Source organism: Bufo gargarizans, chromosome 5 (assembly GCF_014858855.1).
Source record: "Bufo gargarizans isolate SCDJY-AF-19 chromosome 5, ASM1485885v1, whole genome shotgun sequence".
NCBI classification, from domain to species: domain Eukaryota; kingdom Metazoa; phylum Chordata; class Amphibia; order Anura; family Bufonidae; genus Bufo; species Bufo gargarizans.
In genome coordinates this window covers 225,093,408-225,106,503 of record NC_058084.1, presented here as the reverse complement: position 1 = coordinate 225,106,503, position 13,096 = coordinate 225,093,408, and positions in this window count along the sequence as shown.

Sequence of the window (13,096 nt, the reverse complement as noted above, 5' to 3'; positions counted from 1 at the left end):
ATGAATTTCATATCCTAAGGAGCTTTGAGATGATGAATATATCATCAATCTATTCCACAATATGTAATGTAAAATAAAACTAATTCAAACATTGGAGCCATCACATATTTATCTGGCATTCATTTATATGTTATGATGGATTTTTGTAATTTGCAAAAGGAATTGTACATTTAAAGGTCAGTTCCAACAAGTCTATATTATTTCATTCAAAGACCTACGGAAGGCTTGCTGTTGACTAATGTTGTTTTAATAAGCTCTCTGAATTCCTTACAAGGGTTATGGTGGTTTTTGAGGAGGTGGATGGAAATGCAATTTGTTGACCTTTGAAAACAGGACTTCACCATAGCATTCATTTGAATCAAGATGAATTCAATGAAAATTACAAATTCTAAAAAATAGAAAATGTTATAAGCATATACAAGTGTATGTATGTATGTTAAAGAAATGTCCTGTGACTCGGGGAACATCTTTGACTATGCTTAGAGTGGAAATTTTCACCCGGCGTTTTCCAATTATTTTCCAAAAATATGCTTAGTAACCTAATCGCCAAACTACAGGAGCTATTGTCTGTTGGCTGTTGTGGCAGTTAGCCTGGATGCTCATCAGGTTGAACAATAGCAACCAATCACAGCTCAGCTTATATTTTTCTACAGGTCTTTAACCCCCTCCTGGCCCCTTACATTTTTCACCTTAAAGGGATTCTGTCACCAGTTTTTGACCCCCACATTCAAAAATATGGTTATGTGCATGGTGCCCTTGTGATTCCTAATGTGGTTTTATAAGCTAAATCTGTAGGCTCATTTAGTGTAAAAAACGTTTTATCTAACCTGTCATTAATCAGATTAAGGTGCCCAGGAGGACGCTCATGTCTCCAAGATGCCGCCCGCCGCCGCCGTTCGTGCCCAGCTCCTCCTTTGCTTTCTGAAGCGATTTTACCACCTTATATCTCTTATATTTAGTCCGCATAGCTTATAGAACCACTTTTCACCAACCACTACATATTCATTTCTGTGAAACACCTGCTAGGTCAAAAGTACCCTTTCTACCACTTAAAATGTTCGTACAGAGGTGATCTTTCCAAAACGGGGTCACTTCTTGGGGTTTTTCATTTCTGGGGACTTCAGGATTTTTTTTTTAATGCGACATGGCACCTAAAATCAATGTCTGCCAATTCAAGTCAGCAAAATCCATAATTTGCTATGCGCCCATACATCATTTTTTGAGCACATATGGGGTGTTGCCGTATTCGTGGAGAAATGGGAAACCAAATTTGGGGTGCATTTTGTCCTTTTACCCTTTGGGAAAGTGAAAATGTGGGTGTAAAGCAACTTTTGGGTGAAAAAATGCAATTTTTCATTTTCACTGCCAAGTGTTTCCTAATTCCAGGAAACACCTTTTAGGTCAAAGTGCTCACTACACACCTTAAAAGAACACTTTAGGGGTTTAGTTTCTAAAATGGAGTCACTTTTTGGGGGTTTACCCCCAAAAAGCTAATTTTAAGATTTGCATCTAAACCTCTAAGCCTTCTAACGTCCCAAAAAAATAAAACGTCATTTTCAAAATAATCCAAACATGAAGTAAACATATGGGGATGTAAACCAATAACTATTTTTGGAGATATTATTATCTATTTTAAAAGTAGAGAAATTGAAATTTGGAAATTTGCATTTTTTTTCTATTTTATTGTAAATTTGGGATTTTTTTATAAATAAACATAACACATTTTGACTCAAATATGCCACTGTCATGAAGTGGCATATGTCATATGTGATAAGAAAACAATCTCAGAATGGCCTGAATAAGTAAAAGCTTTTTAAAGTTATCACCACATAAAGTGACAAATGTCAGATTTGCTAAAAATGGCCTAGTCCTTAAATGGCCTAGTCCTTAAACGTTTTTTACACTAAATGAGCCTACAGATTTAGCTTATAAGACCACATTAGGAATCACAAGGGCACCATGCACATAACCATATTTTTGAATGTGGGGGTCAAAAACTGGCGACAGAATCCCTTTAAGGACTAGGCCATTTTTAGCAAATCTGACTTTTGTCACTTTATGTGGTGATAACTTTAAAAAGCTTTTACTTATTCAGGCCATTCTGAGATTGTTTTCTTATCACATATGACATATGCCACTTCATGACAGTGGCATATTTGAGTCAAAATGTGTTATGTTTATTTATAAAAAAAAATCCCAAATTTACAATAAAATAGAAAAAAAATGCAAATTTCCAAATTTCAATTTCTCTACTTTTAAAATAGATAATATCTCCAAAAATAGTTATTGGTTTACATTCCCATATGTTTACTTCATGTTTGGATTATTTTGAAAATGAAGTTTTATTTTTTTGGGACATTAGAAGGCTTAGAGGTTTAGATGCAAATCTTAAAATTTGCTTTTTGGGGGTAAACCCCCAAAAAGTGACTCCATTTTAGAAACTAAACCCCTAAAGTGTTCTTTTAAGGTGTGTAGTGAGCACTTTGACCTAAAAGGTGTTTCCTGGAATTAGGAAACACTTGGCAGTGAAAATGAAAAATTGCATTTTTTCACCCAAAAGTTGCTTTACACCCACATTTTCACTTTCCCAAAGGGTAAAAGGACAAAATGCACCCCAAATTTGGTTTCCCATTTCTCCACGAATACGGCAACACCCCATATGTGCTCAAAAAATGATGTATGGGCGCATAGCAAATTATGGATTTTGCTGACTTGAATTGGCAGACATTGATTTTAGGTGCCATGTCGCATTAAAAAAAAAATCCTGAGGTCCCCAGAAATGAAAAACCCCAAGAAGTGACCACGTTTTGGAAAGATCACCTCTGTACGAACATTTTAAGTGGTAGAAAGGGTACTTTTGACCTAGCAGGTGTTTCACAGAAATAAATATGTAGTGGTTGGTGAAAAGTGGTTCTATAAGCTATGCGGACTAAATATAAGAGATATAAGGTGGTAAAACTACAGAGTTCATCATGGATTAAATTAAATGAATACTCCATGGATAAGTGGTGGATTTTAAAACACTCCTGCATGCACAGGCCAGGTTTTTCAGGGCAGGTTTTGCAGTGGTAAATTATGTCTTTCCTTATCCTCCTTTTGTAACACACCCTGCATCCAGGGGCGTACATAGAAATCAAGGGGCCCCATAGTGAATCTCAGAACTGGGCCCCCCACCTAAATAAAAAGTACAATTATTGTACTAGTGTATGCGTATATATATATATATATATATATATATATATACGCATGGGGAGGAGGTTTGCTGTATGGCTCTAATAGTATATATATATATATATATATATATATATATATACACACACACACACTGTGGGGGGATAAGCTCCGGGTCGCCTTTGCTGGGGTCAAAGGACACTTGTCTGTTTCACACAATTCCAACCAGCCACCAAGGTAGGGAGAAAAAAGAGAGGGTTAATAGTGTACTCCTAAAGTAGGAGATATGGGATAAACACACAGGGCGCCAGAGGTAGAGAACACAGTGGAGTGGAGAAAAGAAAATTAAGTAGTAAAGTATAAGTTCTACCAAATCGGAAAATAGAAGTCCAAAAAGCAGGGCAGCCAAGGTGAGGAACTATCTGGAGGAAAGCAGTATAGTAAAACTGGAGAGAGATGGAGAAAAAATCACCAAATGGTGCCTACCGCTAATAACATGTAGTAGATGCTACAGTGCAAAATATCCCAAAATAAGGGAAAAAAAAGTATAAAAGCTGTTTTATATATATATATATATATATATATATATATATATTAGTTAAAAGCCCCTATGGGGTCACAAGGAGCAGCTAGTATAGCAAATATCCAGTAAAAGGTGATTGACACCAAAACTCACTTCACCAGGGAGGGGTGTAGAGGGATAAAGCTCAAGACACCCAATACAACCACCTCCCTCACCTGGTTCGTATGTAGAGTAGTAGAAAAAAACAGCAGTCCACACCAGGGGTCTTCAGGTATAATGCCTTTAATAGATAAATAAATCAGGTAGGCTCAACGCGTTTCGGGGATACATAAACCCCTTCCATAGGAGCAGAGTCAGTAATAGGCTTATACAGAGGGTTAAAGAAACATGCAACCATAAATAGCAAAATCAGAGTGGAAAAGGAGGCATGTTTGGCGCCAAAACGGTAGTGGGTGTCATTTCCGGAAGTGACATCAATGATAATACATACACAACATGAAAATAATACAAGTATTAGAAACATAGAGCGACACATGTATTGTAAATTGTGTGACCGTCTCAAATAGTCTTAATAGTTCCTGGTATGAATGTAGACGGCTAAGAGGAACACTACGGCTGGGAACGGGCCCAGCCGAAGGAACTTCCGGTGTGTGGAACGCAACCACCAGAAGTGCGTTCCAGGTGCCCGTCACAAGAGACAGGCCGGGACCGAAAATAACAGTGCAAAGGAGTATGTAAACCGAGGGATAATGTATGAAATGGGACTTAAGAAGTAAGGGGCGTGGGAAAACACAAAAAAGGAGCAAGTGTAAAAAGTGTATAAAACGGAAGTTCTGATGCCTGGAAAGCATCAGGGGCGGTGCGTTCCGCCACAGAGGATCGTGCTAAACCGAAGTTCCGGTGCCTGGAACGCATCAGAGGAAATGCGTTCCACCACAGAAAATCGTGCTAAGAGAAAAGAGATGCCAACATGCCAAATATATTATATTATGAACTTAAAAAGCCAGCGCTTAATAGATAAAATATGTAGTGTAATAGATACCCATATATATATATATATATATATATATATATACACACACAAATATAAAAAGAATATATTGATAGTAATAACAAGAATAGTTATAATTATGCCGAACATGGTAAAAATCAGTAAGGAGACCCTTATTAGATAAAGGTAGGTATATGATAAATAAAGGAAAGAGATAAAAAAAAAAAAAATAGAAAATATGAAAATAAAAAATAATAATAATAAAATAAAAACATGATATAAAATATATATATATATATATATATATATATATATATATATATAAAATATATAGAGAAAATCTCATATATATAAAATATATAAAAAAAATATATATACACACACATAAAAAAAATATATAAAAAAATATATATAAATTTTGAATATATATATATATATATATATATATATATATATATATTATATATATGAATAAATAAATAGATGTATATAAAAAATAGAATGGCTTTAAAAATACAATGAATACAACAGAAGAATAAATAAATAAACCGGCAGTACGCACGATTAATCAATATTTAGTGTACTCAAGACTCTCATTGAGGCCAAAGGGTGTTAACGTGTTCATACGGTAGATCCATTACATCTCCTTCCTAGCCAGGTTATGAAATGAGGAAGGGGCCCATTCAGGTGGGGTGACAGAAAGAAATTGTGGATTTCCATCATGAATCTCTGAAAAGTGTCTAGAGACACTGTGTTTAAAACCTTTATGTTTGACCGATGATCGTTCATGCGCTCTCTGATCGTTTGAGTGGTCCGACCTATATATTTTAATTGACACGTACATTCCAGCAGGTATATAACGTTTGTGGAGCTGCAACTCAAATGATGTCTAAAGGTAAACACTTCATCTGTACCTGGAATGTGTATTGTCTTCCTACCATGTGTAGTCATCTTACAGCATTTACATCTGGTTCTGTAGCATTTGGAGATACCCGGACTGGCAGCTAACATAGATGTTGATGGTTCTCCAAAGATGGACGTTTGAGCACATTTGTGTTTTAATTTGGGACATGAAGGGGCCAATATATTTTTTAGAGTAGGCGCTCTTCTGAAGGTGAGTGAAGGAATGGGTGGGAGGATTTTACCTAGTATAGGGTCCTTCTGTAGGATGGGCCAATGTTTGACTATAATTCCCCTAATTTTTTTGTGTTCGGTGTTGTATCTGGTAACCAAATAAGATTGGGTTTCCATCCTTTCGGTGGGGCAATCATTTTTGACAATATTCTTAGGCTTTAATGATTCTTCTTGGTCAAGTGAAAGTACCCGTTTTTCGGATCCTGCTATAAGTGGTTTAGGGTAACCTTTTTCTCTAAAGCGATTTTTCAGAAGAGTTAATTGCCTTTTGAGGATATGATTGTCAGAACAGTTCCTTCTCAAGCGCTTCATTTGACTGAAAGGAATATTTATTTTCCATTTCAGATAATGGCAGCTGGTAAAGTCGAGAAAACTGTTTGCATCCACCTCCTAAAGAAGGTTTTTGTATGGATAGTCGTATTAATGGAATTGAGGTGGATATCTAAGAATATAGCTTCTAGTGGATGGTGGTCAATGCTAAAAGATAAGCCCCAATCGTTGGTATTAAGAACATTAAAAAAAGACAAAAGTTCAACATCAGTGCCCTCCCAAATAAAAATGATGTCGTCTATATAACGACAGTAAAATGTAATCTTAGGATTATGTAAAAGATTGTGTAATTCTTCGAAGCGACCCATAAGGAGATTAGCGTAGGATGGCGTGAATTTCGTCCCCATTAAAAGTGAAGTAGTTATGATGTAAAATAAAATTAATCCCTTTACAAATGAATTCCTTTTGTTCGTTTGGTAGTAATGGGTCTCCTTCCCCACTCCACTGTGTCCTCTACCTCTGGCGCCCTGTGTGTTCATCCCATATCTCCTACTTTAGGAGTACAAGATTAACCCTCTCTTTTTTCTCCCTACCTCGATTCATTACTCGGCCGATGGGAGACCATAGGCCGACTAGAGGAACAGAGCCCGACTCAGGTTGGACCTATGTGGAAAAAGATCTACCGGACCTATTCCTAAGAATCCGGCGGGAACTTAACTCCATATTACCCAAAGAGGAATTTCAAAAACTGGATATTCATATTGTGGGACCTCACCGACTTCTGAAGATCACCATCGGACTGTCCAGGTGGACAAAGAAGTACACCACTTGTTTGACACCATCAAGAATTTCGTACACAGTGAAATTGACAGTTTTTTTCTTTAATGTTACGTTGCCCTGGGTCTTATACCTAGAGGCCTTAGACTTCCGCTCAAACCAAATTTTTCTAATGACATGTTATTTTCTAAAAAATGGTTGGACATTAGTGATCAATGTTCAGCCCAGTTTCTCAAAATTCTAATATTAAAAAGAAAAATGATCTGCCAGGATCTAAGGAACACTGTAGACCATTTAGGGCTATTATTATCACCCCAAATCCTTTCCCCTAATATATATATATATATATATATATATGTTAAACACAGTTTCTTGATAAGCTTTGAGTACAATGAGGTATGTAAAAAATGTAACAAACTTATGAGAGACCTCAATGACTACCGGCAGGATAAAGTAAGAAACTGGGAACGTAAATGAACCTATCACAACAGGGCCCCTGCGGGAAATACCAATATCATCAGTTCCTCCCATGTCCCCTCTTTGATACCTATAGAGGGCAAACCTGCTTGCCATATCCCTTATTCCCAACAGAGAATAACCTTTTACAATAGGAACTATTCTAGACAACAAACATTGGTTCCTCCCAGAACACAGTATAAATTCTATCCCGTTAGGCCTGTCCGCACTTTAGACCACACAAGGGTTGTTACACCTATGATGATTCCCCATCCTAGTTTTAAGGAGAAGCCCTCCACCATCACCAGCACCATTGATCCTGATGTTACTTCCACACATGTAGAGATATCACAAACCTGTATCCCGACTATGGACAATAATGCAGGACCATCTCCACATATCTCTCTTACCCCCATCCGACTACCATCAGCCAACAGGGAATCAGCAGTTTTATCCCCTTGTAACGGTAATGATGGAGAATTATCTAAAGGACCCCTAATGGAACACCCAGCAGATTCTACACTTAACTTCTCCATACACTTCACTTCTACCATCCATAACGATCTTTTTTTAGCCCTTCCGAAAAACCTGTCAGAGAGCCCTTTCTTAGGGGAAATATCATCCTCACTTCCCCGACACCACCAGCCAGACTCACATTTTGCAGTGTTCAACAACTTACCCCATTTCTGACACCGACAGGTCCATCACCCCACAGGGTGACAGCCGATCATCAGAATCACAAAATTACCCAATTCTTCAAGCCGTTATCACAAACCAGAAATAGACAAAACGTTTTAGAGGATGCCGTGGAGGCAAATCTAAACACACCCGAAAAGAAAAAAACATAAATGAATTGTCCATGGTCCCAATAGACATCCGCCACCAAAGCGAGGCCATATCTTCACCTGATACTACTCCTATGGACCGTAGTTCCCTCCCTCCTGAGCCTAAGATTGCTAAAGGTATTTTAACCTCTCTAAATACAGTCGACCAATGAAACAAAATTGCTTAGTATAGGGCTATCCTTTTGCCCATCCAATCCTCCAGATCCCTTTAAACTCTTTGTGGATCTGAATAAATTCATCCGAAATCTCACCCTTAAACATCATTTTAAAATTAAAGAACTCACTAAAATAAATACTACTGGTATTACTACAGAAACTACAGGGTCTATCACTGACCCCCTCATCTTGACATCTGAAAATCAAGTGGCCCACTCCCCCATAGGCCCCACCCCCATCCGGTCAAAACTTTGCATGAAATCCACCTTTCACCCGCTAGAGAGTAAAGGTCCCCACCTCGAGAGCTATTACAATATGGTCCTCGATGAGTTAAAAATTCCTTACCACTACCAGTAAGGTACCCTCTGGTGTTAGACACCACAATTTGACCTTCAAGGAGAAAAAAAGCTTTAAAAAACTTGATAAAACTTGACAATAATGAAATTGTCATCAAGAACGCTGACAAAGGAGGGGGAGTCGTAATCATGGATACTGACTATTATCTCAAAGAAGCCAATAAAATCCTTACAGACCCAGAGTACAGAACCCTAGATAGTGACCCAACAGATGTTTTTAAAAAGTCACTTACATCATTAATAGAACAAGGATATTCCTCTGGGACCATAGATAAGAAAGAAAATCAATTCCTCATCCCTTTCCGCCCGGCCACTGCTATTTTTTATTTTCTACCAAAAATCCACAAAAACAACAAGAATCCCCCAGGCCGACCATCTATCTCAGGGATTGACTCCCTCACCACTAACCTCTCAGCCTACGTGGATTCCTTTCTTCAAAAGTATGTTCAATTACTGCCATCCTATCTAAGGGACTCGTCACACTTAATTAATCTTTTGAAGAGTATACAGTGGCAGGATAATTATATTTGGGTCACCCTTGATGTGACCACACTATATAGCAACATTAGACATGATTTAGGTCTAATGGCTGTTAAACATAATTTGGAAGGAGACCCATTACTACCAAACGAACAAAAGGAATTCAGGGATTGTAAAGGGATTGATTTTATTTTACATCATAACTACTTCACTTTTAACGATAAATTTTATATTCAACGGAAAGGGACTGCGATGGGGACGAAATTCGCGCCATCCTACGCTAATCTCCTTATGGGTCGCTTCGAAGTATTACACAATCTTCTACATAATCCTAAGATTAAATTTTACAGTCGTTATATAGACGACATCATTTTTATTTGGGAGGGCACTGATGTTGAACTTTTGTCTTTTTTTAATGTTCTTAATACCAACGATTGGGGCTTATCTTTTAGCATTGACCACCATTCACTAGAAGCTATATTCTTAGATATCCACCTCAATTCCATTAATACGACTATCCATACAAAAACCTTCTTTAAGAAGGTGAATGCAAACAGTTTTCTCGACTTTACCAGCTGCCATTATCTGAAATGTAAAAGAAATATTCCTTTCAGTCAAATGAAGCGCTTGAGAAGGAACTGTTCTGACGATCATATCCTCAAAAGGCAATTAACTCTTCTGAAAAATCGCTTTAGAGAAAAAGGTTACCCTAAACCACTTATAGCAGGATCCGAAAAACGGGTACTTTCACTTGACCAAGAAGAATCATTAAAGCCTAAGAATATTGTCAAAAATGATCGCCCCACCGAAAGGATGGAAACCCAATCTTATCTGGTTACCAGATACAACACCGAACACAAAAAAATTAGGGAAATTATAGTCAAACATTGGCCCATCCTACAGAAGGACTCTATACTAGGTAAAATCCTCTCACCCATTCCTTCACTCACCTTCAGAAGAGTGCCTACTCTACAAAATATATTGGCCCCTTCATGTCCCAAATTAAAACACAAATGTGCTCAAACGTCCATCTTTGGAGAACCATCAACATCTATGTTAGCTGCCAGATGTAAATGCTGTAAGATGACTACACATGGTAGGAAGACAATAAATTTTCCAGGTACAGATGAAGTGTTTACCCTTAGACATCATTTGAGTGATATAAACGTTATATACCTACTGGAATGTACGTGTCAATTAAAATATATAGCAGAAACACAGAGGAATAGAGCTCATAGTACCAAAAATATAAATTTTATTAGAGCATGGTTAAAATGACAGAAATAGGAAAAGCTAGTACATATGATGCCGTTGAACATAATGATAAGAGTGGAGAACAAAAAAGAGCGCCAGGCCCGGGAAGAAAAGCACACGAGTGAAAGAATACAATGGAATATACCATGGGAGAAGAAAATACTGGGTGCAGTGCCCAACCCATGCAATAAATAAATGATGGTGCCAGGTGAAACAATGGTCCACGCATAGTGGCGTGAAGGATATGCAAGCACAAGTAAAAGCTCACCTAAAACAAAACATGTACAAAGAGACCCAGGGTGGCGTTATCTCAACGCGCATTTCGGCGTGCCTTCGTCAGGGGGTCGCGCCATCACTGTGAATCAGGTATAAAAGGTCTCTCTCAGCCAATGAAAATGAATGCTTACTCGTCCCCAGGTGCGTATGTAGGTTAGGCGCGTGAAAGAACCAGGTCGACCGCATCCAACCACCCCCCAGCCGGCGTCCCGCCGGCATGCCCCCACCATGTGACGAATCACATGATCGGGCGGCTCCGGCGTGAGGATGCTCGGGTGTGAGGCCCCAGGAGCGGCACCCGGATGACGCGCACACACATCGCACAAGGGGAGGAGAGTCAGGAAACCAGCGTACAACATAGGAGAATGGTCATTCATAGAAAGAAAAAGCTACCTCTCGATTTAAAAACAGTAGCCATAACATATTTATGCATTGGTGCAACATGACTAACTGTTATGACAATATACATATGATTGGACAATTTAAGACATAATATACAGAAGGTTGAACAACAGATACAATTAGTGCTTTCGCATATGTGTATGCATGTTGCACATAAAAGTACATACAAAGACATGGCTCAAAGAAACGACAAACATGATCATGATAAAGCATATACAATGGTGAGTCAACAACCAGTGATGATGATATAAATAGATAAATACTTGAAACTGTGAGAAAGAAATAAAAAGAGTAATCATACCAATGGTATAAATATATAATAAAAATATATAATAATAAAAATGTGATGAAAAAAGGTGCACACAAAAGAGTATTGAAATCCATGATTAATGATTTAACAAAATTGTGGGGAAAAAATGAAGAATAATAAATAAATGACAATAATATGCCTGATAGTGAAATAGGAGGAGTGAAAGTAAAAGGATATAAGTGAGTGAATTAAGAATTTTATATATATATATATATTCTTAAGTAATAAATGTAATAATACATGATAATAAAAGAATTCATGAAATATATAGATACATGATTATATATATGAAGAAACCAGATTTGAGAAGCATTGTGTAATGAAAATTAAGGAGAAGGATAAAAAGTAAAAAACAGTGCATGTATATACTAGTGTCGAAAAAAACAAGTATATCCCAGTATAATGCAAAAAACAGGTATATGTATAGCGAACGCTAAGGAAGTATGGTAAAGCACACCATGAGAGGAATGAAAGAGTGTGGGGGTGTGAAAAAAGAAGGGGGGGGGGGGAGAAGGGGGAATTGGGAAGGGGGGGACAGGAAGGGGGATGGAAGAAGGGGAAGAGGAGAAGGAGAAAATAAATGTGATATAAGTCGGACCACTCAAACGATCAGAGAGCGCATGAACGATCATCGGTCAAACATAAAAAGAAAGGTATTAACACACAGTGTCTCTAGAAACTTTTCAGAGATCCATGATGGAAATCCACCATTTCTTTCTGTGACCCCACTTGAATGGGTCCCTTCCTCATTTCAGAACCTGGCTAGGAAGGAGATGTATTGGATCTATCCTATGAACATGTTAACACCCTTTGGCCCAGGGGCATAACTAGAAGTGACTGGGCCCCACAGCAAATATTTGTAAGGGCCCCCCTCAGCGCGCTTCGCACCTCCCTCCTCCTGTGTAAACCCCACTCCTTTGGCACAGTGTAGTGGTATACTGTATATTGTGGGGCACAGTCTAGAGGTATACTGTATGTCGTGTGGCACAGTGTAGAGGTATATTGTGAGGCACAGTGTAGAGGTATACTGTATATTGTGTGGCACAGTGTAGCGGTATACTGTATATTGTGAGGCACAGTGTAGAGGTATACTGTATATCGTGTGGCACAGTGTAGCGGTATACTGTATATTGTGGGGCACAGTGTAGAGGTATACTGTATATTGTGTGGCACAGTGTAGCGGTATACTGTATATTGTGGGGCACAGTGTAGAGGTATACTGTATATTGTGAGGCACAGTGTAAAGGTATACTGTATATTGTGGGGCACAGTTTAGAGGTATACTGTATATTGTGGGGCACAGTGTAGAGGTATACTGTATATTGTGGGGCACAGTGTAGAGGCATACTGTATATTGTGTGGCACAGTGTAGAGGTATACTGTATATTGTGTGGCACAGTGTAGCGGTATACTGTATATTGTGTGGCACAGTGTAGAGGTATACTGTATATTGTGTGGCACCTATTTTGTGCACAGTGTAGAGCAGGCATGGCCAACCTGAGGCTCTCCAGCTGTTGCAAAACTACAACTCCCAGCATGCTTAAACTGCCTACAGCTATCAGCCTGCAGCAGGGCATGGTGGGAGTTGTAGTTTTACAACAGCTGGAGAGCCTCAGGTTGGCCATGCCTGGTGTAGAGGTATACTGTATAGTGTAGGGCACAGTGTAGAGGTATACTGTATATTGTGTGGCACAG